At 38.7% G+C, this 27,007-nt stretch overlaps 1 long non-coding RNA gene across 2 annotated transcripts in view; it reads left to right on the top strand.

Moving 5' to 3' along the window:
* Window positions 1–576: 576 nt before the first annotated feature.
* LOC119243294 (uncharacterized) overlaps window positions 577–27,007 on the top strand; it is a 96,379-nt gene continuing 69,948 nt past the window's right edge. For both annotated transcript variants that reach the window (XR_005124685.2, XR_005124686.2), the window contains exons 1-2: window positions 577–726; window positions 1,317–1,399. This is a non-coding gene — a long non-coding RNA (uncharacterized LOC119243294). The remainder of the gene's footprint in view (window positions 727–1,316; window positions 1,400–27,007) is intronic.

Raw genomic sequence — 27,007 nt, 5'->3', positions numbered from 1 at the left:
CTACAATATGTAAACTTGTAAACTGTGGAGTGGCCATCTTCAGCCACAGTGAAAATGACTAAGCAAAGAAGGTCAGTGTATATAGACAGGCAATTCTGTCCATGCTGCCAGTCTGGACCTTTTATTTGATCATCTATAACATGTTTCATCTTTGTACATCAGGTGATTACTCTGTCACATCCTGGTTTGCATCGATATTATTATTTTGTACATGTATTGCATTTCTCCCCAAGTGTATTTATTCCAATGGCTTTTCTCATTCCCAAGAGTTAGGACTTGATCTTATTTACTATCAGCCATCAATTAGAGTCATCAACTAGAATGTTACAAATACTGTCATTTGAGCACACAAAGACAGCACTAGAGCAGAGAACAGATAAGCTGTGATGCCTGGGGCTGGATAAATACTCTTAGCTATACCAAAGGGGCCCCATTGTTCTCAAACTTGTAGGTTTTATGTTTCCCAGTGTATATGGTTTATCCTCGCTGCTTTTGTTCTCTTACAATCTTTGTGACGTCCTTGCTCTTGTACTCCTTTGGAAGCTCTGTTGCTAAGAAACAAGGAAAGGCCAAAGTTCTTGATGTGAAACTCAATGTTAATAAGAGAAGGGGGAGGAAAAGTTGCCAGACAGCATGTGTGCTTTGGGTCTGCTTTAATCTACACCAGAAATGATTTTTTGACAACAGTAAGATCAAGGAGATGAAGAAGGGTACAACAATGACTAGGTTAGTAAGGTTATTTTCTGTGCCAGTTTTATAATATTGACAATGGAACTGGCATTCAGTCCTTGGCTCAAACCTAAAGTCAACCTTATATTGTGATGGTTTTAATTTGAGCAAAGATTTTATATAGCAGTGAGTGTGGTTTGGATACATTGGAAATTGACATATGCACATGATACCTAAACATCAGGGATGTTTAGGTATTTATTTTTACCTTGTCTTTACAACATTTAAATCTAAAATAATTTTAATATTGAAGTCAGATTATCATATCTACGTGTATTAGTGGTATTTAATCAAGGTCCTTAATGTGCTGTTATTTCTAAATTTTTAAAATAATTAAAACAAGTTCTATTTATATTTTTTTCTGGTAGTATAAACTCCTTTTTTATATTTTTTTCTGGTAATATGAACTCCTACCATCCTGCTTTATACACAATAAGTATATCTGTGAATTAATAAATATCTGAATTGTTATTTTTTAAAAAGTATCAATTTTTAATATGCATTAGAATCACCTAAGAGTCTGGGTGAGGCCTGATAGTCTGTATTTCTAACAAGTTCCTAAGTAATGCCTTTATTGCTGTCCACAGGCAATATTTTCATTGGCAAGGTTTAAGAAGACTGGAAGGAAAGAACTTCATACAGATCAACAGCCTTTGTTGTCACTAGGAAGGTGAATTGGGCAGTGAATGAGATTGGAGTTCTGAAAACCGGGGTCCTAGTCCTAATCCTATAACTAATTAACCCCGTGACTTTGGGAAAATTGCTCATTCTCTTTAGGACCTCAATTTCCAATCCTATACAATGAGGGAGTAGGGCTGCATAGTGTTTCAAGCTATCTATAGTAATTCTATAGATCTATACAATGCCTCAATGAACCTCTTAGAAAAAGGTGAGACAAGTGTGAGGATGAAGAGGGGCAGTGAAGGTGATGGTTTTACCAGTTCCCAGAATTTCTCTGGGATCTTACAGTGGATCTTGTAGGTTGAATGATGGATCCCAAAAAGATATGACCACATCCTACTTCCTAGAATCTTTGAGTAAAACCAAAGATAAAACATCTTGGCAAATATCATTAAGTATCTGGAGATGAGGGCACCTTTGATAATACTGGTTGACCCTAAATCCAGTGACAAGTATCCTTATAAGTGGAAGAATAGAAGAAGACAGAAAGATGAGTAGGGCATTGACTTTCTTGAAACCTAGTGGCCACTTTATTCCTTCCATTTTCTACTTTTTGGAATGGAAATGTCTGGATGGAATTTGTATTTTGTATACAGATACCCTGTTTTCTAGTTTCAAAGTTGGGAAAGAATTTTACCCCAGGATGGACCATACCTCAAGTTTTACCCATATCTAATTTGGATTATAGAGATGATAAAATTTGGACTTTTTTTTAGATTTTATGATAACTGGATGAGAGATTGAACTTAGAGTTGATGCTAGAATGGGTTAAAATTTGGGGAGATCTTTGGATGGGGTAAATATATTTTGCATGTGGGAGGACATAAATTGGGAGGGGGTAGAGCTTGAACTATCTGGATTGAATATTGTATTCCAAATATCTGTATCTCTGAAACCTCTTGTCATGGCTGTATTTGGAAATAGAATCTTCACAAATGTAAGCAAGTTAAATACAATGACTGGCAGTTTTTAAAAAGAATGGAAGGGAGGGCCTCCCCTGGTGGTGCAGCGGTTGAGCGCTGGGTTGCGAGGCTGCCCGCAGCTTCTGCAGCACCAGTTCGATTCCTGGCCACTGACGAGGGGTCCCACAAAAAAAAAAAAAAAAAAAAAAAAAAGAATGGAAGGGAAAATACAGGAAAAGAAGAGGTTAGGTGAAAACTGAGAGATTGAAATTGTGAAGCCAAGGAGTAACTAGAGTCACCAGAAACTAAAAGAGGCAAGAAGGACTCTTCTTTTGAGGGAGCAAATTCTGGCTGATATTTTTTTTTTTTTTTATTAATAGAGGCATGTTTTATTTATTTATTTGTTTGTTTGTTTTGTTTATACATGCACTGGGTACAGTCAGAAGCACGGGAGGGTGAGAGAATTCACCAGAGCCAGAGCGGGGAGCAGAACAGGCAGAAGGGCCGAAGTACACTGCTGAGGGGAGCAGCGGGCGGCAGGAGAGGTCTGCGCGCCATGTGGGACCCTCCTCTGGTGGCCGGGGAGCAGCTGGGGATCGAACCGGCGCTGCAGAGGCCGCGGGCAGCTTCGCAACCCAGTGCTCAACCGCTGCGCCACCGGGGAGGCCCTCTGGCTGATATTTTGATCAGACTTCTTATCTCTAGAACTGTGGGAAGATGAATTTCTGTTGTTTTAAGTCCCCCAGGTTTGTGGTACCATGGTAAGGCAGCCCTAAAAAGTTAATACAGATGTTTGCTCAGGAAAGGTCGTAGGTATGAGTGTACTTTGTTTGATTAATCATCTGCCAAATTTCTCTCCATACCAGTTGTACCAGTTTATACTCCTACCAACAGTACATAGAGGTTCTTAAATTTCTGCCAATATTTGCCATTATCTTGCTTTCTAATTTTAGTTAGCCTAATAGGTGCAAGACAATATCTCATCATTTCTTTAAATTTCCATGTCCCAGATTATGCCTGATTTTGAGTTTCTCTTGGTAGTCTTACTAACTTTTTGAAGATTATCTGTTTATAGTATTTGCTGATTTTCCTACTGGGTCTGCTTTCTGTTTCTTAATGGCCACCAGAAATTCAATATATATTCTAATTTTTAATCCCTCATTAGTTTTGCAGTGAAAATATCTCTCCCCATTTTTAAACTGTCCCTCATTGAATAGTAATTCTTAATTTGTTTCATATTCTATTTGTTTGCCCTCATCCATGCCAAGCTATACTAAACCCTTTTAATGACTTTGATAGAGTTTATTAAATGATACAACAGTGTCATGTTAGATGATTTGTTTTCTGTTCACTTGCCTTTCAGTTTGTATATTACTTTTCCAAACCCAGTCAACCTTGCAGTCACATGTTTAGCTAAAGTCAGAGCAGGAAATGGCAGACCTTATTCTGTAACAGAAAACACTGCAACTAATTGGGAACATTTGGGACTTTAGCACATTTCCTTGCAGTCAGGCTATTCATACGTGGCTGTAATATGCGGTTGGAACCGAAGTTACATACCCCTCACTTCACAGCTCCTTAGGGAACCTGATGAGACATGAGAGGGTAAACAATAAACAGTTCTTTGGTCAGCAATATAGAGGAGAGCAAGTATGTAATCTCATTGGGGGAGGGGGATTTTGAGGGGTGATTGTTCACTGAATCATAGAATGTGAGAACTGGAAAGAACCTTGGGGATCATCTGATTCTACCCCTTTATTTTACTGATGCAGGAAGTAAGGCCTAGGAAAATAAGGAAAATAAAAGAGGTCTGTTCAAACCATTCAACTGTCAGGGAATTGCTGCGACTAGAATTTGGATCTCAATTCCCATTTTGTGTGTTTCCATTTTTCTACCTTCCCAAGATAATGTCAGAAGTCATTTCTCTGGAGGGCTATGAACCAGAGTTAGCACTTAATCTAGGGAATCAAAGACCTTCAGAATTTGGACCCATTCAGCCTCTCCAGTTTATCTCTTGCCATTCTAGATTAGCCTCTGCCTTTTTCCTTTAACATTCCATGCTCTGCCTTTAAATCTTCATGTATGCTGTGGTCACACATGATCATGTTCAATGTCCTTTTCCCTTCTCTTCGTATTACCCCTCAAGTAAGTGCTCATCCTTCAAGACAATCCTGTTTCCTCCATGCTACTGTTAACCCACATTATTCTCTCCTTTAAAAAAATAACATCTGCAGTCTATAAAAACACAATTTAACCTTGATCTTGTGTTTTTTTTTTCCTGGAATTCTTATATTGTACAGTGAGTAAGCAAGTCAGTTTATGTCTCAGTACTCACTCAGTTAATTTACTAATAAAAAAAAGAATAGTTGGTCAAAATCATGTGTAAGCATGCTTCCATGTCTAATATTCTGTGTCTCCATGGATTCTAACCTCCTCAAGAAAAGGAATTTATATTTATTTTGTATTCTACTTGTCTTCTTGTTTTTTTTTTTTTAAAGTTTATTTATTTATACAAGCACTGGGTACAGTCAGAAGCGCGGGAGGGTGAGAGAATTCACCAGAGCCAGAGTGGAGAACAGAACAGGCAGACTGACGAAATACACTGCTGAAGGGAGCAGCAGGCGCAGCAGGAGAAATCTGTCGCACCATGTGGGACCCTCTCCGGGGGCCGGGTATCGAACTGGCACTGCAGAGGCTGCAGGCAGCTTTGCAGCCCAGCGCTCAACCACTGCGCCACCAGGGGAGGCCCGTCTTCTTGTTCTTAACTGAGGAGAATTTTGCTCCTGGGGAAATTAACAACACTTGGAAGTATCTTTAGTTGTCACAACTGTACTACTAGCATCTTGTGGGTAGAAGCCAGGGTGTTGCTACCATCACACAGTGCATAGGACAATCCCCACAAAAAATAGACCATCTAGATCAAAATTTCAGGTAAGACTGAGAAAACCCAATGCCATAGACACTGAATAAATACTCTCATCTTTCAGTCTAAGAGAATTGCCCTAATAGAAGGTATCCTGTCAGAACTGTCATAAGGGAAAAAGAAAAGGAAGTGACCACTTAAGTAAAACTAATGCTAAGAATAATTTTCCTTAGTCAAGAGGAAGATCGTAAAATACATAGAGGAGGAAATGTTGGATGGATGAAAGCTCAGAACTGAGAATTTATTTACTTTGTAAGGGGTGTTGATTTAAATAGCTCATTTTCCAGACATCTCTGGAGAATCCTCTTGTGGTAAATGATGGTGATGATAACATTGGAACACATAAAGGAAACTTCTGGGAACTATCATTTATGTTGTCAAGGTTTATTTTTATAATATTTTCATTCTTACCTCCTTGAATTAAAGTATAGGTGATGAAAGTGGTTTTAATTAATAGATGAGACAAGGAAATTGATTTCATGAACTCTGTGCTCCAACTCTAGAAAAATCACAAGCTCTCTTTCCAGACCCCCCACTAAGGATGTTCTGGGGATAGGGATGATGGATGGAGAAATGCTTTTTATGACTTCTCTCCATGTCTGCCTTGGCTGTGTTTCCTACATTCTCCCTCGTCATGTCTTTCTCTCTCTTTAGCTTGCAACATACGAGAAAGTCAAGTCATTATTTCTTTGTACCCCTCCTCGCTCTTCTGCATCATTAAATATAATTAATATTCTAGATAAAATAGAAAGCTCCCCCAAAAGTTGAGAATGGAGGGAAAATCCATGCCAAAAAACTCTCTTGAAAAGAACATCATTATCTCAATCACTCCAAGCACTTGGCAGGGGATTGCATTGTTAGTTCTCCTGACTACCAGAGGTATTTGGCTTGGTCTCTGTTTAGATTTCTTCAGGAGAAGAAATGCTTAAATTAAACATTAAATTTCATGAGAACATTTCAGTTCCTTGTAACTCTTCTAATCACAATTGCTTCCAGTGAGGTGTCATTTGAGGCTCTTCACTGAGGGAGAGTTCTCTTGAGGGGGACTTCCACAGCTCATTTCAAAAGATCTTTCAGTCTGTGGTCAAGTGAAGTACATTGTAAGCAGACTGAGATATCTATATTAGCAATACCCAGGATCTGTTTTGCAGGGATTACGTTCCTCTCTATTGCATAGGATTATAAATTAAGTTTATGGGAAAATGAATGCTTCTTACCCAGACATGCCTGCATTCTTTTTCCAGGTTTTCCAGTAAAAGAAAAATCAAATAAGAAGTTGGGGCACCTCTTTATCTCTTTTTTAACATTCCTGTAAAAAGGATTTTTTTTTTAAGATTTATTTATATTTATACAAGCACTGGGTACAGTCAGAAGTGCGGGAGGGTGAGAGGATACACCAGAGCCAGAGCAGGGAACAGAACAGGCAGACTGATGAAGTACACTGCTGAGGGGAGCAGCGGGTGGCAGGGGAGATCTGCGCGCCATATGGGACCCTCACCAGGCGGCCGGGGATTGAACTGGCGCTGCAGAGGCTGCGGGCAGCTTTGCAACCCAGTGCTCAACCGCTGCACCACCGGGGAGGCCCCGTAAAAAGGATTTTTTGAAAATGTTTTGGGACATGAACTGAGTGCCGGTATAACCAGTGCAGAAATTTGATAGAAATCTGATAAATGTGTGTTGTTGCTGTGCACACTGCAGTATTTATTTTTTGGCAGAGGCTGCAGGGCTTTTCTTTATAGAATGATTTGGAGCAATCACAGAAAGGAGTTGTGAAAAGATAAAGCCCTAAGTGTGACTTCACATTTTTTGTGGCACAGTCAACATTTCTGTTAGTCTGGAATTTTGTTTTTGCGGTCATTTTTCAAGGTTTCTTTGCTCACTTTTCATCCTGCTTTTCTTCCATACCAAATAGCAGTATATAAGCAACTGAGTGTAAAAAACTCAAATTTCCAAGCTAAGTCCCTTTAGGGTATGCATTGGTTGGCCCCCACTGGGATTTTTTCCCCTTCTGTCTCCCTTTTGTGATCTTTTAAAAGTGGGATGGGAGGGATGCCAAAAGAGTCTGGGTAGCTCTTTGTTTGGTTTTGCTTTCATAGGTCTTTAACGCCTGCTTGGCTGACTGCAGCTGAGACTGGTTTTACAAGAAGCTACCAATAAAGCCCAGGATGGGAAAAGATGACTAAACTCTTACTCTGTCTGAAGGCAGCATTTGTGGAAAGGAAGAAAGGGGGATCCCCTTGAACTTTATGAAAATGCACAATTCAACAAGGCTCTGTTTTAAAGTTCTCCTGATCCTGTATAGAAAGGAATGAGTCAAGTACTGGCTTCTGTCTTGTGCCCATTAGGAAATTGGTTTTGCTCACCAGTGATTTTCAAGCATCTTACTGTAATCCTGTTCTTTCCCTGAACATGGAGAATATAACTTGAAGAAGAGGTAGGTGGTGGGGAGAATTCTAAGATGGGCCCAAGATTCTGCACCTCTCTTTTCCATGGAATGTTCTGCATAATGAAAATGCAAGACTATGGAGATGAGGGATTGCACTCCCATGATTAAGTTATATTATGTGGCACAGTTGGTTTAAAGGAAAATTATCTGCTGTGCCTGAACTAATCACATGAGCCCTCTAAAAGCTGAGAGTTTTTCTTCAGTTGGTCCCAGAAGAGGCAGCAGAAATTTGAAGCAGAAGAATTTAATGTATGTTGCTAACCTGAAGATTGAGGGGCTACATAGCAAGGGAAAGTGGGCAAGTTCTAAGAGCTGACACATCTCAGCCCTACAATCTGAAGGGGATGAATTTTGCCAAAAAGCAGAAAACTTAGAAAAGGACCAGAGTTCTGGATGAGAAGACAGCCAACCCAACACCTGATTTCAGTCAAGTGAGATCCTGAAAAGAGAATCTAGCCATACCATAGCTATACTTCTGGCCTATGGAAATCATGAGATAATACATTTGCATTAGTCTAAGCCACTAAGTTTGTGGTAACTGGTTACAAAGAAATGGAATATTGATATGAAGGAGAGAGCCTTTGAGAAAAGAAAACTAAGTAAACCCAAAATTCCTATTTGATTTTAGAACAAAGTTATTGTGATGGTTAGTTATGTGTATCAGCTTTGCTAGACTAGACCACGGTACTTAGGTGTTTGGTAAAACCCTAATCTAGATGTTGCTGTGAAGGTATTTTATAGATGTAACAATTAGTTCACTTAAGTTAAGGAAGTTACCTTCCTTAATGTGGGTAGACCTCCTCCAATGGGTGGAAGACCTAAGGGAAAAACTGTGATTCTTTGGAGAAGAAGGAATTCTATTGGACTATAACTTTGAAATCGTGCCACCATGCTAGTTTGCTGTATGGATTTTATACTTGCCAGGCCTCACAAGCCTGTAATCCAACTTCTTGAAATAAATTATCTTCATGTATATTTTATTGGTCCTGTTCTCCTGAGAACTGTAACTGATACAGTCAGAAACTCAGGTGCCCTTGGAGACTACACAGATGTATGAGGTATCCTGGGGTTAATATGAACATAGCATGGGTGCCCATTCAAAGACAATAGCTCATAAGCTGCACTACAATTTTTTTCTTTAACTTACTGTAGTGAGTTGAAGATAAAGGGAGACAGGTAAAGAGTATGCTATTACTACAAGTTCAATTGGGAAGGGATGAAGAGAGAATGTTGCAGATTCACAGGCTAATATTACCAGGTCTTTTGATGTTTTTTCAAAAGAAGCCAGAAATTCAGAATTTTACACAAAATTGCCAGAATTCTAAAATATATGTCTAATTCAGTTTTTTTGAAAAACACATTGAGTCTTTCATAAAGAAAAACCATAAAGAAAAAAAATCACAAAATATTGATTGTCCTATAAAACACAACATCCTGGTTCCTTCAATAAGTAGTAGTAGTAGTAGTAGTAGTAGTTGCAATAATTAAAAAAAAAAAAACAATAGGGCATAGATGCCTATTGTTGTAGGGTATGAGAAAATTAGAAAAGACCTATCAGACTTAACAACCGAATATCAGATAAGTGACTTGGGAGCTGGATTTGAAAAAATCACCTATAATAGATATTTGGGAGACAGTTATGGAACTTTGAGTATAACTGGATATTAGGTAGGTACTAGGAGATATATTAGTATTAGGAGTTACTGGTTTGGGTGTGATAATGGTATTGTCTATTCATACAAGGGAAGTTCTCAAAAATTTTTAAGCATGCTGAGATATATAGGCACAGAGTGTCTGTAGTTTAAAATTTCTCTTTCTCCTCCCTCCTCCCACGTGCATGCACACATAAGTGCACACACAGAGTAAAATATTAACAGTGATTTAATTTACACATTGTTTATATGTGCTTATTGTACTATTACTTATATTTCTCCTGTATTCAAAACATTTTTTAAATGTACCTTTTTAAAAAGTCTCTGAATAGAGACATCCCAGTTTGCACTTGTGATGTAGAAGGTTGGATCAAAAGAACTGTTAAGTAAGTCGCAGCTTATTTAGTTTTCCTTTTCCATTCTTCTATCGATAGACTGGCAGCGTGGCCAGTCTGTCATAGTTGTGTATTTATGTATGTCTCTCCTCCAGGGCCATCTTTCTTGGGCTTCTGAGGGCACTTTTCACCTTTGTGTTCCTGGCTACACTTCTGCTGAATGGATAAAGTCCAGGGGAGTCATAGCAACATGAAAACAATGACCCTACTGACAGGCAGCTAAGTTCCGGGTTAAGATTTTTTTTTTTACAGCAATCGCAAGAATTAGATTGAATTAGATGTTAACAGTAGTAGTAGTTGGTGCCCTTATATTAGCAAAGAGTGAAGATGATTGGAAATTTGCTCAAGGCCACACAACCAGAAGTCAAGGATGAACAGCCTGGCACTATTGTCCCCTTTCACAATAACTCCCTTTAATGACGCTGAAGTCTCCTTAGCTGTTGGACATACAAATTCCCACTAAAATAAGTTTTACCATATTCTGCGTGGCAAACAAGGGAATTTCAGGAAGGATTAGTCACCGAAGGAGAGAGGAGGCTGTACTGTGGCATCCTATACATCTGAGCTGAGGTGCAGCTTCTGTGGACTCTGCACAACGAGGAGCACACCCAGAGCCTGTGTCATTTCAGCAGGGAGGAAGGATGAGCACATGGAGGCAGGAGCAGTGAGAGAGCAGATGTGTTGGGGAACATTACTTCCGGTTAATCTGGGATCTGGAACTGGCCAGTTAGAGTCTCCTCACCACTCTCCACCGCTGAAAATGGGTGTGGCATTTGCTTTTCCATCTCCCAATAGCTGCCCAAAGACACATTCCTGAGATAAAATGTGTTGCTAAGACCATCTGGATGGTCTATGTGTTTAAATCCAGTTAAACTTTTAAGATTTGCAGGTCAAGTACAGAAATCTGCATGACTTGTGAATGACCACAGCTCTTTTCCAGTCTCTTCTAAGTTCCCTTTGTTATTAAAACTGCCACCTACAAATATGCTGTGGCCTGCCATTTTCTTCAGTCTCTCCTTGCCCTCCATGCATGGTACACCTGGGATGTGACTCAAAAAGGTGACCCCTTGATTCCTGCTCTTTTGGCAGCTTGATCAGGCATGGTGGGCAAATTGTCTCCTTCCCCACCCCCAGGCAACTACTGTCTTGCTCTCCTCTAATGGCCCTGGGACCTGTCTGGGGCTTGGGGTTAGTGAGCATTAAGTAACTTCCAAAAACAGCCCTACTGTCACCAGTAAAGTGATAAGGATTGTCCTTGGGGACACACAGCAAGTCATCTCTCTAGGAAATTGGAAGAAGACTGTGCTTGTCTTCTGTCCCCCCAAAAATCATTCCAGGCATATCTTTAAATTATGTAGTATATAGTTCTACAAATAATTGTCAGCAAAACAAATCTGTTTACTGTTTTTGCTGCTGCCTGGTCAGTAACGAGAAGAAATTTTTGAACAAGTGGGAAGGACTAGGCTCTCCACCAAACAGTTTGCTGGAGTTGTTCTTTAACCTTGAAACGTTCACTGCAGGAGAAACTGATTCCTGTCCTCTTCCATTGGGTCTCTCTATGACAAATACGGTTCCTTGTGCCCGTCAGTTCTTTCTAGCTCTTTTCCCTCCACACTTACTCCAGGCTGCTAGGCCTGTGTGTTCTCCTCGCACAGAAAGTGGGGAGACCAGTATGGAGTTCTCCTTTATAAATGAATGAGAATGTATGTATTTCACACATGATATGAGCTATAGCATAATGTCAATTTTTGTGTTGAAAACAACATAAATTTGTTATTTTCTACTTCTGGAGGTCAGATGTCTAAAATCAGTTTCACTGGGCTAAAATCAAGTTGTTGGCAGGACTGTGGCTCAGAGAATAATTATTTCCTTGCCATTTCCAGCATTCCTTGGCACACAGCTGTTTTCATCATCTTCAAAGCCAATAGTGCAATGTCTTCAATTCTCCCTCTGATTCTAGCTCTTTGCTTCTGTTGTCATATTTTTTTCTCTCACATGGACCTTCCTGTTTTCCTCATGATTATGTTGGTTAATCCATTCTATAACCAGGGATAATCTCAATATTTCAGAGTCTTCAATTAAATCATGAAAAGTAGCATTGTAAGTCTTAGGGAGTAGGAAGGACCTGGACATCTTTGGGGGGAGGGGGTATTGTTCTCCCCAATATAACTAATGTTTGGAAGAGATCATAATTCTAGAAAAAGAGTTTTTATTCTTTTGCTTGGAATCTATTTTCAGATAGAGGCAAGTTCCACTGTTTTGCAAAATTACAGCCCAAATCCTTTTCACTCAGCATTACACTCTCCTTGTTGTAGTAACTTTAAAAGTTTTTTGCCTTTGCTTGTTTGATTAAAACTACTCTGTCCAATGTCTAAGCTTTAACCCATTCTTCCCTAACTCCTATATTAAATAACTTTATGTTTTTGTTTTGTTACAAATTTTGGGCACAATATTCATTAAGAATATAGCTAGTTGGATGAAATGGGAGAGATGATTTTAAAAATATATGTGAATCTTGCATGAAAGAGCAGTATTTAATAAAATCTGTCAAATTATGCTTATTTGCCATTATATTTTAAAATAATTTTTTCATAGAGTAAAAGAACATAGGAGACTTAATTTTTGCAATTTAATTTTTCACAGTGAATGACAAAATATCTATAAAAGGTAAAAAATAACATGTTGTTTGGATTTTTTAAGATTTATTTATTTATGCATACAAGAGCTGGGGTACAGGCCAGAGATATGGGGAGTGAGAAGAGAAAGTGAGGAGGAGAACAGGCAGACTGACTGAAATACACTGCTTCCCTCAGCAGTGGGTAAGACAGAAGAGGTCTGCCTTGCCATGTGGGCTGCTCCCTGGCCAGCTGGGGATTGAACTCGTGCTGCAGAGGCTGTGAATTGCTTCATAGTGCGGTGCTTAACCCCTTACTCCACCAAGGAGGCCCCTATTTAGATATTTTTTAAAGAGATTGAAATTTTGGAATTTTTTTTAGTCTAAAATCTAACTCCCGGTCAATTCCAACAAAGGTCAGTGATGCATCTTTTTTTTTTTTTAACCTCATAAATAATGTTTACGGTAAAATAAAAAATATAAATACTGGTTTTAGTAAGTTAAAGGGACTATTTGGAGTGAGATATATTTCCTTTTACAGAATCTTAACTATTTCTAGAAGTGAAATACAAGGTCTTCCATTTACAGTAAGCCCCAAAGTCCATAAGAATAGGCTGGCTATTTGTACAGTGGGGGAGAAAAGGGAAATTCCTATGAGAGTTGTTTTTCCCAAATTGAGTATTGACAAAAAAATTATCTTCAGTTTGTAAATTACTATTGACTATGTTTCTAGTTCAAATATCTTCTTCCTTGTCACAATTAGTTTCAATGTTTTCCTTGGCATTTGATTTAATCCAGACTGAAGTGTTATCGGAACATTTGGCGGAAACTCAGGAAACAGCCCACGAGCATTTTGGTATGTGTAAATCCAAGAGGGCTACAGTAAAAAAGAATGGAGGCACATGGACCAAATATTCTGTGATTTTCCAGTTATTTTAAAATAGCATATGGAATCTGCAGGAATTGAATCTTTTCTAAAACATAAAATTCTTAGGTAACTAGCCTTCTCTGTCTCTAACCACTCTTGCCGCCCATTCCCCCTGCCAAGCAAACACAGCCAAAAATGGAATGCTACATAGACTGTCAACCAAACACAGCCAGAAGTGGAATGCTGCTTTTTTTTTTTTTTTCCCAGAGCAGATTGCCAAAAATCTCCTCACTGACCTGGAATTGAGAATGGGAAGATTGCTGTTCCTTAAGAAAATTATGATAAGTCTTTAGTCAGCACATACTTGAAAAAGAATTGCAAGCCTCGAAGAGATACTATTTTTCTAGTTAGGCTGTTTTGCTAACTAATTATTTAATTTCAGGGAAAATATGACAAAAATTGGAGGGCAGAGGGAAGGATAAACTTCTGCAGTCCTTTCCCTTTGCCTGGTTCCAGAGCAGATGTAAAATGAGACCATTGGCAAATGGTCAGTATTATTTTTCATTCATTCATTCACTCAATTAGATTGGAGAAGAGCTATGTAAGATTTCTTCTCAAATACTTGAAAGTAAAAAGTAGATCCTTCCAGATGAGTAAAAAAGATTTTTACAAATACCACCAAAACCCAGAAGGATGAATTTTTTTTAATATTTTTTAATTTTTTGATTTTATATATTTTTTACATCTTTCTTCATTTTTGTGCAATGTATGCTTTCTCCTTTCAGATCTAGTCCCTGTGAAGTTCCCACCGCCAATTCATCCTTGCACCATCACCATAGTCCCTCCTGCTCTTCCCACTGGTTTTCATCCTGCTCCCTCCTCTTCCCCTGCAGAATGTCTCTGATTTATAGTTGCCTGTTGATTTTTATTTTAATTTATTATAATTACTAGGATGAGTATTTTTTGTATCTTAGTGAGACAGGGAAGACTTTCTAGTCATAACATAAAATGAAGAAATCCTAAAAGTAAAGAACAGACAACCACATGAAAATTAAAAATGTCTACATGACAAAGTATGTCTTGAACAAATTAAAGGACAATGAAAGGTTGGGAGAAGATGTGCAACATATAGAGATCAAAAGATTAAATTTTTTAATATACAAAATAATAAGAAAGGAGAAAAACCCAGGTAGAAAAAAAATAAAGCAATATACATGCTAATTAAAAATTATAAATTAAAGCACCAATTTTATCATAAACTCTTGGCAAGACAAATTTGACAAAAATAATCTCATAATGTCAAAATGTCTAATGTTGGTCAGAATGAGAAAAACCATCTCACAGTAAGAGTATTAATTCTCATAATCTCAAAAGTAATAATGTGTTTCCCCTTCTACTTAGCAATTCCCTGCCAACAGGGGAGAGCTTGACCAGGTGTTGCAGAGGAATTCTCACATCAGGGAAGGAGCTCAGCCCCTTATGTTGATTGTCATTGCAATGTGCAGACTAGTGAGATCTGTTTTTGGTAGCTCCAAGTCAGATCCCTCCTCCTGTCATAGTTAATTTGGGTCTGCACAATTGGAATGAATTTTGGGGGACAAATCCGTGAAAAGTGAGTCTGCTCAGAGGCTCACTGTGGTTTTGTCCTCCCTTTGTCAGGGTCCTATGTGGGTATCAGATAGGATGAAACATGGAGTGGAAAAACATGTAGGATTGAGGCAGCACCTCCCTGACTCTGCTAACTGGGGACAGGTTCCAGGAATGGTAATAGGCTGTACACTGGATAACTTTGCAAATAATGGGCCATAGGGGACATTAAAATACCATGAGAACTCAGGGGAGAATATGTAACAGGGTGGTCATACTTATCTTCAGAGCTATGTTTAATAAATAAGGTAATTAACCTTAGTTTTTATTTTGCTCTGTTATGGATTAAAATTGTTTAAATTCTATATTCATGATAGAGCTATTTAGCTAATGCTACAGGTGGTAGCGTTATGTTGGTAATTATGTGGTAATTATGTTGCAATATATGACTGCATCAACACCTGTTAAGCTTAATATTTTAAAAGGTAACTCTGTGAGGTGGTGGATGTGTTAACTAGCCTTACTGTGGTAATCATTTCACAATCTATATTAATATCAAATCATCATTTTGTACACCTTATATTTACACAATGTTGCTTGTCAGCTGTATCTTAATTTTTTAATTTAAAATGAGAATTAGAAGAAATCTATGTTCACTTGGGATAATAACTTGTTTTGTGTTATATCCAAAAGAAAACAACACTGTAGCTAAGATTTTTTTTTTTTTTTTTAAGATTTATTTGTTTATACAAGCACTGGGTACAGTCAGAAGTGCGGGAGGGTGAGAGAATTCACCAGAGCCAGAGCCGGGAGCAGAAGAGGCAGAAGGACAGAAGTACACTGCTGAGGGGAGCAGCAGGCGGCAGGAGAGGTCTGTGCACCATGTGGGACCCTCCTCTGATAGCCGGGGAGCAGCCGGGGATCGAACCAGTGCTGCAGAGGCTGCGGGCAGCTTCGCAACCGAGCGCTCAACCGCTGCACCACCGGGGAAGCCCTGTAGCTAAGAATTTTTGAGAGACTAAATGTCATAATTTTTTCTCTTTTCTTCCCTCTCTCTCACACTAATCCAATTATACTTAGAAAATAATTATAAACAATCAGAAGCACCCTTCCTAAAATTTATTTTCATTTCTGTGTATTAACCCAGAGGAGATACAAGCTGCCATTATCCACCATTCATGTACAAACAGATGTAAATCACTACTAAGCCATTTCCTGTATCAGATCTTTTGTCTGAGCCCAGAGGGTTAAACATTCCAGACAAAGGAGAGGGAGGGAGATGTACTCAGATTGCATTGCTAAACCCCTGGGCAGGGTCAGGAATCCTGTGCCTGCAAAGAAGCTCAGGAGCATTTCTGTAAGTTATTTAAATGTTTAAAAATTAGACCAAAGCAAAATAATATTTCAAAATGAGAGAAAATAATTTTAGATGACTCATTGTCTCCATTTGAATTAAATTGACTGCAACTAATTAACTTTTTAACTCACTTCAAATTCTGCTCATTCCTTCTTATTTACCCTGTCTTTGATAGCCTGTTCTTTCTACTCTCCAGTAGTGTTGCTTCTGGATTTTCTGTTATGTCAGATCATTATGTTGATTAAAGATAAAAATCATAGTACTATGGCAATGCTTTCTCTTCTGCTCCAGAGTCATTATAATTGTCTAAACTAGTGACTACTCCTGTGGTTTTATAGCATCTTCCAAGGACCCTGCTAACCCATGTGGCAACTTTTAGAAAATTAAGTAAGACATGTGCTCCTTAGGGATAAGGCAGCCCCAAGGTGGGGGCTATGGGGGAATATGGATTATATTTCATTCACCACTAGTCCCCTCAGTCAGGTACCCTTTCTCTATGAACAGCCTTTGTGATGACATGTGGCCACCCTGCTTCTTCCTCCTCTGGCTGTCAAGTACTAAAAAGATGAATGGTTCAAAAGAGGGATATAGTGCCGAAAGGAAAAAGTTATGGAAGTCAAATGCAATAACAGGGCAAGTCTGGCCACTAACTCTTTAAGCACTCATTCTTCTTTTTATGTACTTCTTATAAAAGGTGAAAACAGGACTCTTGCTCTCAGAGTTTTGGCAGTATTTTGGCAATATGTCTCAAAATATTAAGTTTGAGAACTAAATATTCCAACTTCCTGGAGAGGGGTATTAGACCAGCCTTGCAGGGTATGCTTACAGACTGCGACTTCTGTTCTGCTGGCCTCGGTCCATGGCCCACCTCCAAGTGACAGAATAAAAGGGATAAGAGATGAAATGATTGAGAGTATCTGTGGAGAAAGTCAAGGAATGGGGGGAAAAGGAATGTTTTTGCCATTTTGCCATTTCAAATCAACTAAGGGGGTCCAATAAGTGAAGATCACAGAGAAGTCTTGTGTCACCTTAAAAAGTCTGAAAAGGAGAGACTGACTCTAACTTACTGGCTCCATCAAGTTAGAGAGCTACATTGGTCATGAGTTTGTGAGGTAAGATAGTTTAATTTACCCTCGGTCGGATGAGGACCCATGAAGGGACCATATTGGGTCACTGTATGATGTGCTCTATCCAGGGTCACTGCCTAGATAGGAAACAGATGGGGTATGTATTGATCCCAATAGATCAGAACCATAGGGCAGGAATTCAGCTGCTGTCTTTAACAGGTTCTAACTCTCTCAGAACCAAAAATCCACAGGTCATGATAGAAATGAAAGTGAAACAAGCAAGAAAGGAGAAACAACTTCTCCTTCCCCTTCCCTCACTGATAATTTCCTGGTGTGGAGTAGACTAGCTGTGGGAAGGGAGAAACTTAAAATTAAGTAAATTTTAACATTTTGGTAATATACTGGGTGCTAAAAACAATCAATATTTTATTGTTGATATTTGAGAGTAACTGGAAAAGCCATGACATATTCTGGAGATTTTATCCAAGAGCAGGGAAGTACAAGTTCAGAGAACTAGTTTCATGGGATAGTGGTAGGAAAGAACGTATAGCTTTCTGTTTACACCTTCTCAGCTTTCATTTCTTTACTGTTATTAGATCATTTGTTATAAATCATCATATTTGTCTGTAGGATTTCTCTAGAGTTCTTACTATTCATCCCTGTCTTAGTCCATCCAAACTTTTGTGCTATTGTTGTCATACATTTTTTATATGTCTTACAAATCCCACAAAACATTATTATTGTTACATGATACAATGATATTTTATGTTTCTACACATATTTATACTTTTGATGCATGCTCTTCACTCCTTTTAGTTCTATGTTTTCATATGAACATTTCCTCTAATTGTTTTGCTAGTAGTCTAGGTCTGCTTGTGAAAACTTCTCTGATTTATATTTTCTGAAAAATTCTTTAATTTGCCTTCATTTTTGAATGATATTGCAAATAATATAAATTTCTGGTTTGGCATCAGTTTATTTTAGCACTTTGAAAGTGATATTCTATTATGTCCTGGCTTCCATATTTTATGCTGAAAAGCTAAGCATCAGTTTTATAGTTGCTCCTCAATATGTCTTTTTTCTCTCATTGTTTTTAAGATTTTCTTTCAATCCTTGGTTATTAGACATTTGACAAAAAATGTATGTCTAAGAGCATTTCATAAAATTTACCCTGCTTGGAATTTGCTGAATCTCTTGAATCTGTGGGATGATATCTTAACAACTTAAGAAAAAATTGGCCATTATTTCTTCAAATATTGTTTGTGTTCCCATTTATTTCTCCTTTTCTGGTATTCCAATGGAAATATGACAAATCTTTTGACCTTGTTTCACATATATCTCAATTTTGTTTTTACAAATTCTTTCTCTCTTCTTGAATTTGTATAATTTCCATTGTTTTCTCTTAGAGTCTAATAATCTTGTCTTTTCTATTGAGTCTGCTGTTAAATACATACATTATGTTTTTAGCCTCAGATATTGTGTTTTTAGGTTAGAGAATATCCACTTGATTTTTTTTAACAGATTTCAATGATCTGTTGATAGTTCTCACCTTTCATCCTCTTCTTTCCTGTAGTATAGTAATCAATTATTTTAAAGCTCTTCTAGCCTGAATGAAATTAATAACTGAATTATCTGTGAGTCTGTTTCTATTGTTTCTTTTCTTTTGATTATGATAATTAGTCATATTTTCCTGCTTCTCTGCCTAATTTTTTTATTGTTTGTCAGACATTGTGTATAAAGGTATAGATGCCCTAGATGATATCTTACACTACAGAGGGTTTGACTTTCCCCTATAATCAGATAGGTATCTTTGAGATGGGTAGGGCTTAAGCTGCAACTTTAGTAAGACTTAGTCCACTTCTGTGTTTTTTTCAATTTTTACTTTGCAAAGAAGAACTGGGGTATAGGCCAAAGGTGCAGGGGATGAGAGGATTCATCAGAGACAGAGTGGGGAGCACAACAGGTGGATGTACTGAAATATACTGCTAAGGGGGGCAGTGGGTGAGACAGAAGAGGTCTGCTGTGCCATATGAGGGTTAGCTCCCTGACTAGGGATCAAACTAAGGCCTTATCGGTGATAGCACTAAGATTTAACCGCTAGTCCCACTTCTGGTTTTTCCCTGTTCTCAAGCATTATTCTTCTAGGCTTTGATTGGAGCCTTCTCAGTCCTGAAAACCTAAGGGAATTGAGTGCTATACTTTGCAGGTTTTGAATTTAGCTCTTTATCTTTTCAATTCTGGCCCCATTCCAACTTCAGTGTTTGAAAAGTGTCCTAATGGGTTCCTGGCTGTGTGTTTCATGGCAGGACGCTTTTCTCTACTTAAGACATTTTTCTCCTTAGCACTATGAAACTAAAGAATATTGTATTATGCTTCTTGGTAGCCTTTAGCCAAACTTCCCAGCCTTCTTTGCATAGCCCTTGAACTCAGATGATGTCCTATGGGGAAAACCAACTGTATATTTAACACTTCACAAGTTTCTAGTTTCTCTCACCAGCCCCACATGACTACCAAAAACTTCTCTGGTTTCTCTTTCCCAGGAAAATTCTTTTTTAGACATCAAATCTAATTCTCAGTCCATGCCCAGAGTTGTCAGATGTTTCTCAAAGAGGAAAACAAGTGGTAATTTATGTGGCACTTATTGTTTCCTCATTTTCTGAGACCCTTAAGACATAACTCTTGTCATCTATCTGGCTCTTTCTAGCTGTTGCGATAGTACTTCTAGTCTGTCACCACTAATTATATTTTACTCAGGAACAGAAGTACCCTAATCCCTATGTTTTCAGGGTAAAGACCCATCAATATGATTACAAATTCAAGAATTGAAAAGTTGAAAAGAATTCAAACTTACCTCTAGTACTTGGATTCCAGGAGGCTGAATGTTACATTGGTCTTCTACACATGGGCTTTTAAGGGCAGAAGCCTTAAGTAAATAATTAACATGCCTTATGAGTTATGGCTAGACTTGATGTGGAAAGAAAAGTTGTCAGAATAAATGGTGGCTTTTGAATTTTGGACTGTGTATGTTTGCAGTGATAACCATAGTTAGGAAAAATCAGAGTTGACTGTATGTTTAAACTCCTCCATCTTCCTGAGTATAAATTCTCATATGTTCCAAAGGTAGGAAAGGAGTCCAGCCTTTCTTTTCTTTTTTTTTTTTTTTTAAAGATTTATTTATTTGTGCATATAAGAGCTGGGGTACAGGCCAGAGGTGCAGGGGGTTAGAGGATTCACCAGAACAGAGTAGGGAACAGAACAGGCAGATTGACCGAAGTACACTGCTGAGGGGAGCAGTGGCTAGTCAGGAGAGGTCTGCTGTGCCATGTGGGTTGCTCCCTGGCTAGACGGGGATCGAACTTGTGCTGCAGAGGCTATGGATTGCTTCAAAGGTTGTGTCTCAACCCCTTGCACCACCAGGGAGGCCCCCAGACTTTCTTTTTGACTGGTATTTAAACAAGATTAACTTTGATTCAGAAAATTAATTTATTCTCTGTTTTACAGAGGGACAATACTTCATACACTGTTATTTATAGTAGTGTGACCAGGCAACAAAATTGATTCAGAATTGTGGGATTCTGATTAAGAAGTTTTTGTTTTGTGACTGTCTTAATAATTTTTTTTTTGTTGGTAGTGTCTTGTCATATATATATATCATATATATATATATACACACACACAATTATATGCAAATACACACATATATGAGTGTGTATATATAATTTTTACTCTAACCTCCCTTTTTAGCCATCATTAATATGAGGATTTATTATTAAATTAAAATAAAATAAAATGTCAGTATTCTTCTTGAAAAAAGAATATTATAATTTAAAAGCATTATTCATACTGACATATTATTTATTTTTTTAAAAAAATATTTATTTGGGCCTCCTCTGGTGGCACAGGTGGTTGAGCACCACGCTGTGAAGTTGTCTGCAGCCTCTGCAGCACCGGTTTGATCCCGTCGGCCGGCGACGGTCCCACATGGCGCGGCAGACCTCTCCTGCCTCGCCCACTGCTTCCCTCAGCGGTGTATTTCTTCAGTCTGCCCGTTCTGTTCCCCGTTCTGTCTCTGGTGAATCCTCTCACCCTCCTGTGCATCTGGCCTGTACCCTGGTTCTTGCATAAATAAATAAATAATTATCTTTTAAAAAAATTATTTATTTATGCATACAAGAACTGGGGTACAGGTCAGAGGTGCGGGATGAGAAGTTTCACCAGACAGAGTGGGGAACAGAACAGGCAGACCGACTGAAATACAATGCTGAGGGGAGAAGCAGGTGGGACAGGAGAGGTCTGGTGTGCCATGTGGGTAGCTCCATGGCCGGCCAGGGATTGAACTGGTGATGCAGAGACTGCAGATGGCTTCATAGTGCTGTGCTTAACCCCTTGCACCACCAGGGAGGCCCAGGATACTGACATTTTAAACTAGATATATATGGATATGATATATGTATTTTTGTGGATTTCTACTATCACTTTACTAATTTTGAGGGTTTTTTTTTTTTTTTTTTGCTTCATGTTTTGGTTAGTTGAAGGATGCCTTCATGTTATTTCTTCTAGATGATATATTGGTTTCTTCTCAGTGCTTATATGCCTGACTATGTCTTCTGTTGTCTTCATAAATGAAAAATAACCATGAATTTTTGTTCCCAGGCTTCTAGATCAGAGTTCTCAGGCTTAACTGCACCATGTCATGTCCAGGATGCTCTTTACTGATTCCAGGGTTCCATTCCCAAAGATTCTGACTTAATTGGTCTCAGATGTTGCTTGCACATAAGAATTAAAAACAAAACAGCAAAATATATACTTGGGCTCCACTTAAGGTCAATTCAGAATTTCTGGGATTGGGACTTGGACATTCACACACATTTTCTGCTCAGTGTGAGAAACTTTCAAGTTTGCCAACCCATGCCATCGATTTCCACAGTGTCAATTTTGTTCTTTATTGCCATCAATGTGGATTAAAAGTTTGCTTTTTTATTTTTAGATTCCTCTTGCAATCCTTTATTACTTGTCATCTCCCTGTTTATCTTTCTGTAGTTTCTTTATGCCAACTAATCTCTTACAGCTTTTTTTCTTTTTTTCACCACAGAAGTGAGTCATTTTACATCTTATGAAGCAGTTTTCTGAGATTTTCTTTCGTATTTTGCAGGAGACCATTCTTGGATGCTTGATTTTTTTCTCTATCTCCAGAATGATGTCCCTTTCTTTTCCATGGTTTCTTTCATCAGATACCTATTTTTGTTGTGGTGGTTTTGTGCATGATTTCTTCATTTTGCTTATCTGAAAAAAGGCAAAATCAATCTCATTGGTCCTTTTCTCAGGCAATATTCTTGATAGATTTTCTTAAATTTCCTCTGAAATATAGTTGTAAACATTCCCATCCCTCAGTCCAGTTCCAAAAGTCTACTAGGTATTCTCTTCACACTGTTTTGTTATCTGAGGAAATATCTTTTACCTCTGTTTGCCTGGCCCTCTGGTACTCCAATTACACACAAAATACTTAAAAAAAATTTTCCAGCGTCATTCTTACCATGACACTTTTCTTCATCATCCTCTTTTCTCAGGAAGCTATCCATTAATGCCAGAATACATCTCCCATGTTTCTTCTGACCCAGTTGTTTTCTGTATTTTTTTTTTTTAATGTCTGCTAGATGTTGACATGGACTGAGGAATAAAACCACCCCAGAGGCCCAGGGAATGGCTGATGTGTTTCCTAGTAGGTACATGGTTGGCACCTGAGTCAGTGATCTATCAAGGGGACAGATTTGAAGTACCTCCCCTACCTTATGAAGGTAGATAAAATAAGTTGGGGTAAAAACTGGGTGGGCTATTCTAAATCCATCTGTGTCTGAATTATAACTGATATAATCTTTAGAGCTCTGTGGATGATTTTAGGGTATCTAAACTATTTTAGCCAGTGTTAAGACACTTCAAGAGGGACTGGTGTGGCACTATTTCAACTGGAAACCCAGGCTGAATTGAGCTGAAAAACTCCATGGAGGTGGAATTCAAGGGAGGACCAAGAAAACTAGTGAACAGGTTTTAGTGATGGTGTTCCTGGGACAGTCATCCTGTGAAAGGGGAGAAGGGGACAAATGTGTGAAACATTAAGATGCAGCATGACAGGATCTGGATCCTGAGTAGATGCAGCAGGAAGAAAGGGGAAATGCTGATAATGGACTAAGGACTCCACTGTCCTAAGTGTTTGTAGGCTAGAATGAAAAAATGCCCATCTGGTCTTTTTATAAATGGCACGTTGAGGTTAGAAGGCAGCAGCAGTTATTATTTAGCTTTACCCTTTTACGAATAAGTATTTATCAAATGCCTACTACATAACAAGCGTTTTACTAGGCCCTGGGGATACAGTATGTCATGACAAAGGACCTGCCTGTCCTTACCCTCGCAGAGCCAATAATCTAGATACTTCAGGAACAACATCTAACAAATCAATCATACCAGGGGAATGCTGTGAAGGAAACAACCCCTCTGTTATGAAAACATGTGATAAAAGAGTCTGAGGAAGGCAGAGATAGAAGTATGGGACATAACATTCCAGGCAGAGAGAATAGGTGACATGTTTCCTAAGGGTTCGAGGGGATAGAAGGGTCCCATAGTGGGGAGAACTCAGTAATGGCAGCAGGTTCAGGAAGAGGCTGGCAGGTGAGCAGTGCCTTGCAGGAAAGTCACCTGTCATTCTGTAAGCACTGCTCTGTTCAAGCCTGCATTACTCACTTCTATAATATATCAAAATTTGTGAGGAGTTGTTGATTTATTCAGCCTAAGTAAGCAAGAATTTCAACTATCCATGAAATTCAGTAAGATTTGGTGATTAACAAATTGATTTTTTCTTGGCACAAAGCTGCTCTTTTACATTTAATCTGGTCAAAAGTGTTAGAAGGTCAAAAGTGGCTCAATAAATCTGTAATATAAACTTGACCAAAAGCCATCTCTTGCTTTAAATCCACCAGATTTTCATGTGAGGAAATCACTAGGTCAGATGTCATCTCTGTCTGAAAATGTTTAAATGAGTACTTGTGTACCTGCACTGTGCTTCTCGGGATTTATGATTCCTCCTCACCCATGTTGTAGTCTACTTTTTTTTTTCTTCATATTTCCCCATAACCTCCAGCCTAGGGTAGGTTAAACCAAAGTAGTGTCGGGGCGTGGGGGGGGGGGCGCAATGCAAAATCCTACCAGGAAAAAAAATAAATCTCAACTCCTTCAAGAAGCGCAAGTGTTGCTTTCCCATTCACAGTTTGAGTGTGGCTGATAATTCTGTCAGAATTATCTGACAGATAGTATCTGACAGGTTAATTTTCCCCTACATTTAAAAAAATTTTTTTTTGAAAATTTATTTATTTATGCATACAAGAACGGGGGTACAGGCCAGAGGTGTGGGATTGAGAAGATTCACTAAAGACAGAGTGCGGAACAGAACAGGCAGACTGACTGAAATACACTGCTGAGGGGAGCAGTGTGCGAGTCAGAAGAGGTCTGCTGCGCCATGTGGGTTGTTCCCTGGCTGGGGATCAAACTCGTTCTGCAGAGGCTGCCGTTAGCTAGAGTAGGTTGTGTCTTAACCCCTTGCACCACCAGGGAGGCCCTCCCTACATTTTTAAACTGCTATTTTTCTATTTTTTTTTTTTCTTTTTAGCATGCCTTATTTCCTAAGTTGGGGGCATTATTTGACTTAAGCCCCAATAGAATTTCACTGTTTAGATTAGAAAAGTACTTTTCTCTGGTCTAATTTACCAGTTTCCTCCCCTCACTTGCTCATGTGTGTCTCCCTGTGTCTCTCTGACTCCTTCTCATTCTCACTCTTGTTCTCTCTTACTTTTCACACTCTACACACTCCAGGTGGCTTTCACTCTCATTTTGCCCTTCCCCTTCTCTCTTTCTTACTCACATATTCTCCCTGTTTCTTTATTTCATTCTTGCTCTGTCACACTCAGTCTCTCTCCCTCTTATTATCTCTCCTGTAATTTATAAAATGACCTCCTTACATTTGCAGTTTCAGTTAAAACCTGCATAGAGGTGCCTTCTCTATACTTGTAGTCATGGGGCTCTTTGAGTTGCTAATAACAGAAATTAGCTCTGACTGGCTGCAAAAAAGGAGGGGAAATTTATTGGAAGATTACAGAGACATCTCACAGAATCAAGAGTTGAACAACCATGGGCAGAAATGGCTCTAGAGTCCACTGCTAATCTATGGACTTCATTCTATTAATTCCCAGTCTTCTTGTTTTCCAATTCCTGGTTTCCTTTTCCTGGGAGAGAGACTTTGACCAACTAAAATCTAACTGTGGCTCAATCACTTCTGGATAGAGGTATAGGGTTGTGATATGCAAATGTGACTACTTTAAGTCTTCTTAAAGCTGTTAGGCTGTTTCCAGTGTTCATAAACTAAGCACCAACCCAGATGGTTGTACACTGAAATACCAACCCAATCCTGGTTTTCTTGCTTTTGTATGATAGACCTACTTGGACGAACCATAGGTGACCAAAATTCTCATCTTTCCTCTAATACCCACTCCTCAGTGGATTCACTCTCATCAAGTTTCTGATCTGGTCCTCTAGTCTGGCTGTTATCACCAGTCCCTCACTATCCTCACTACACTCTACACATCAGTAAATAATCATACAGACCCAAGTCTGTGTGGAAGAAAAAAGAACACCCAACATACCAGAAAATACAAAGCTCAGGAGATATTACACATAACTCATGAAGATTTTCAAAAGGAATTGAACTTTGGTCACCTAAATAGCACAATTTACTTAAAAATATGAATTACCCACTCGCTTACTTATTTATCATTTTAAAGTATTTTCTGATAATTGGTTCTGTGCTGGTTTCTACCAGGAGATGTGAGCACAATGGGAGTAATATTAGGCAAGTCCCTGGTCTTAGATCCTCTTAGCTAGGGTGATCAGAAACTGATGTAAAGACCCTGTATGAAAAGGAACTGTACTTAAGTGACAATTTTCTTAACAACTCTAAAGGAGAGGCACAAGGAACACATTTAATGGGAGCCCAGGGAAGTGTTTCCCTGAGGAACTCATGCTTGTTCTGAGATGAGAAGGTTTGGAGTGAGGGTGTCAGGAAGGGGAAATCAAAGAGAGTCTTCCCAGCAGATCAAGCAGGGTGTATGTCACTCAGTGCATTTGAGGAACTGGGAATCTCACATGCAATGGGACCACAGAGATGGATGAAGAATAACGTAGGAAGCAGATGAACTAGCCTGCGGGGACAGTGAGCAGTTTACAGATTTATCTGAGAAACAGTCAGTAGTATAACAATCAATTTCAAATTCAAATTTGAAAATGCCCAATCTGGCTGCTGCATGGAGAACAAATTGAAGGGATTGAGAGCGGATATGAGCAAAATAAGAGACACGTTGAGTGAAGTCCAGAAACCACTATTGTGAAATATCCACATATCTGTAGTCTTGGCAGAAAGTCAAAACTCCCCGATAGTGTTATGGCTCTCTTTATTTTGGACCTGCCAGTCATCATAATTCAGAGGTTGTATGAATAAAATAGTAATAATGTCAGGACAGAAATGTTAAGATGCTAGGATTTGCCCCAGATGATGAAACAATAATATCATGTATGAATCAATAATAACTCTTAGGTTTATGACTTGAGAAATTAGGTAAGTGTTGTCCCTACCCTGTGCTGTCTCCTTTATTTCTCTTTGTGACTTGGTTATGCTTATACTTCAGTAGTCAAGCCCCTAACTTACATATTTAATGTATCTCTTTGGTCATTTACCATATTGGAGAT

The sequence above is a fragment of the Talpa occidentalis genome, unplaced genomic scaffold (genome assembly GCF_014898055.3).
Source record: "Talpa occidentalis isolate TD23 unplaced genomic scaffold, MPIMG_talOcc4v2.1, whole genome shotgun sequence".
NCBI lineage: Eukaryota > Metazoa > Chordata > Mammalia > Eulipotyphla > Talpidae > Talpa > Talpa occidentalis.
This window is presented reverse-complemented; position numbering and strand designations above follow the sequence as displayed.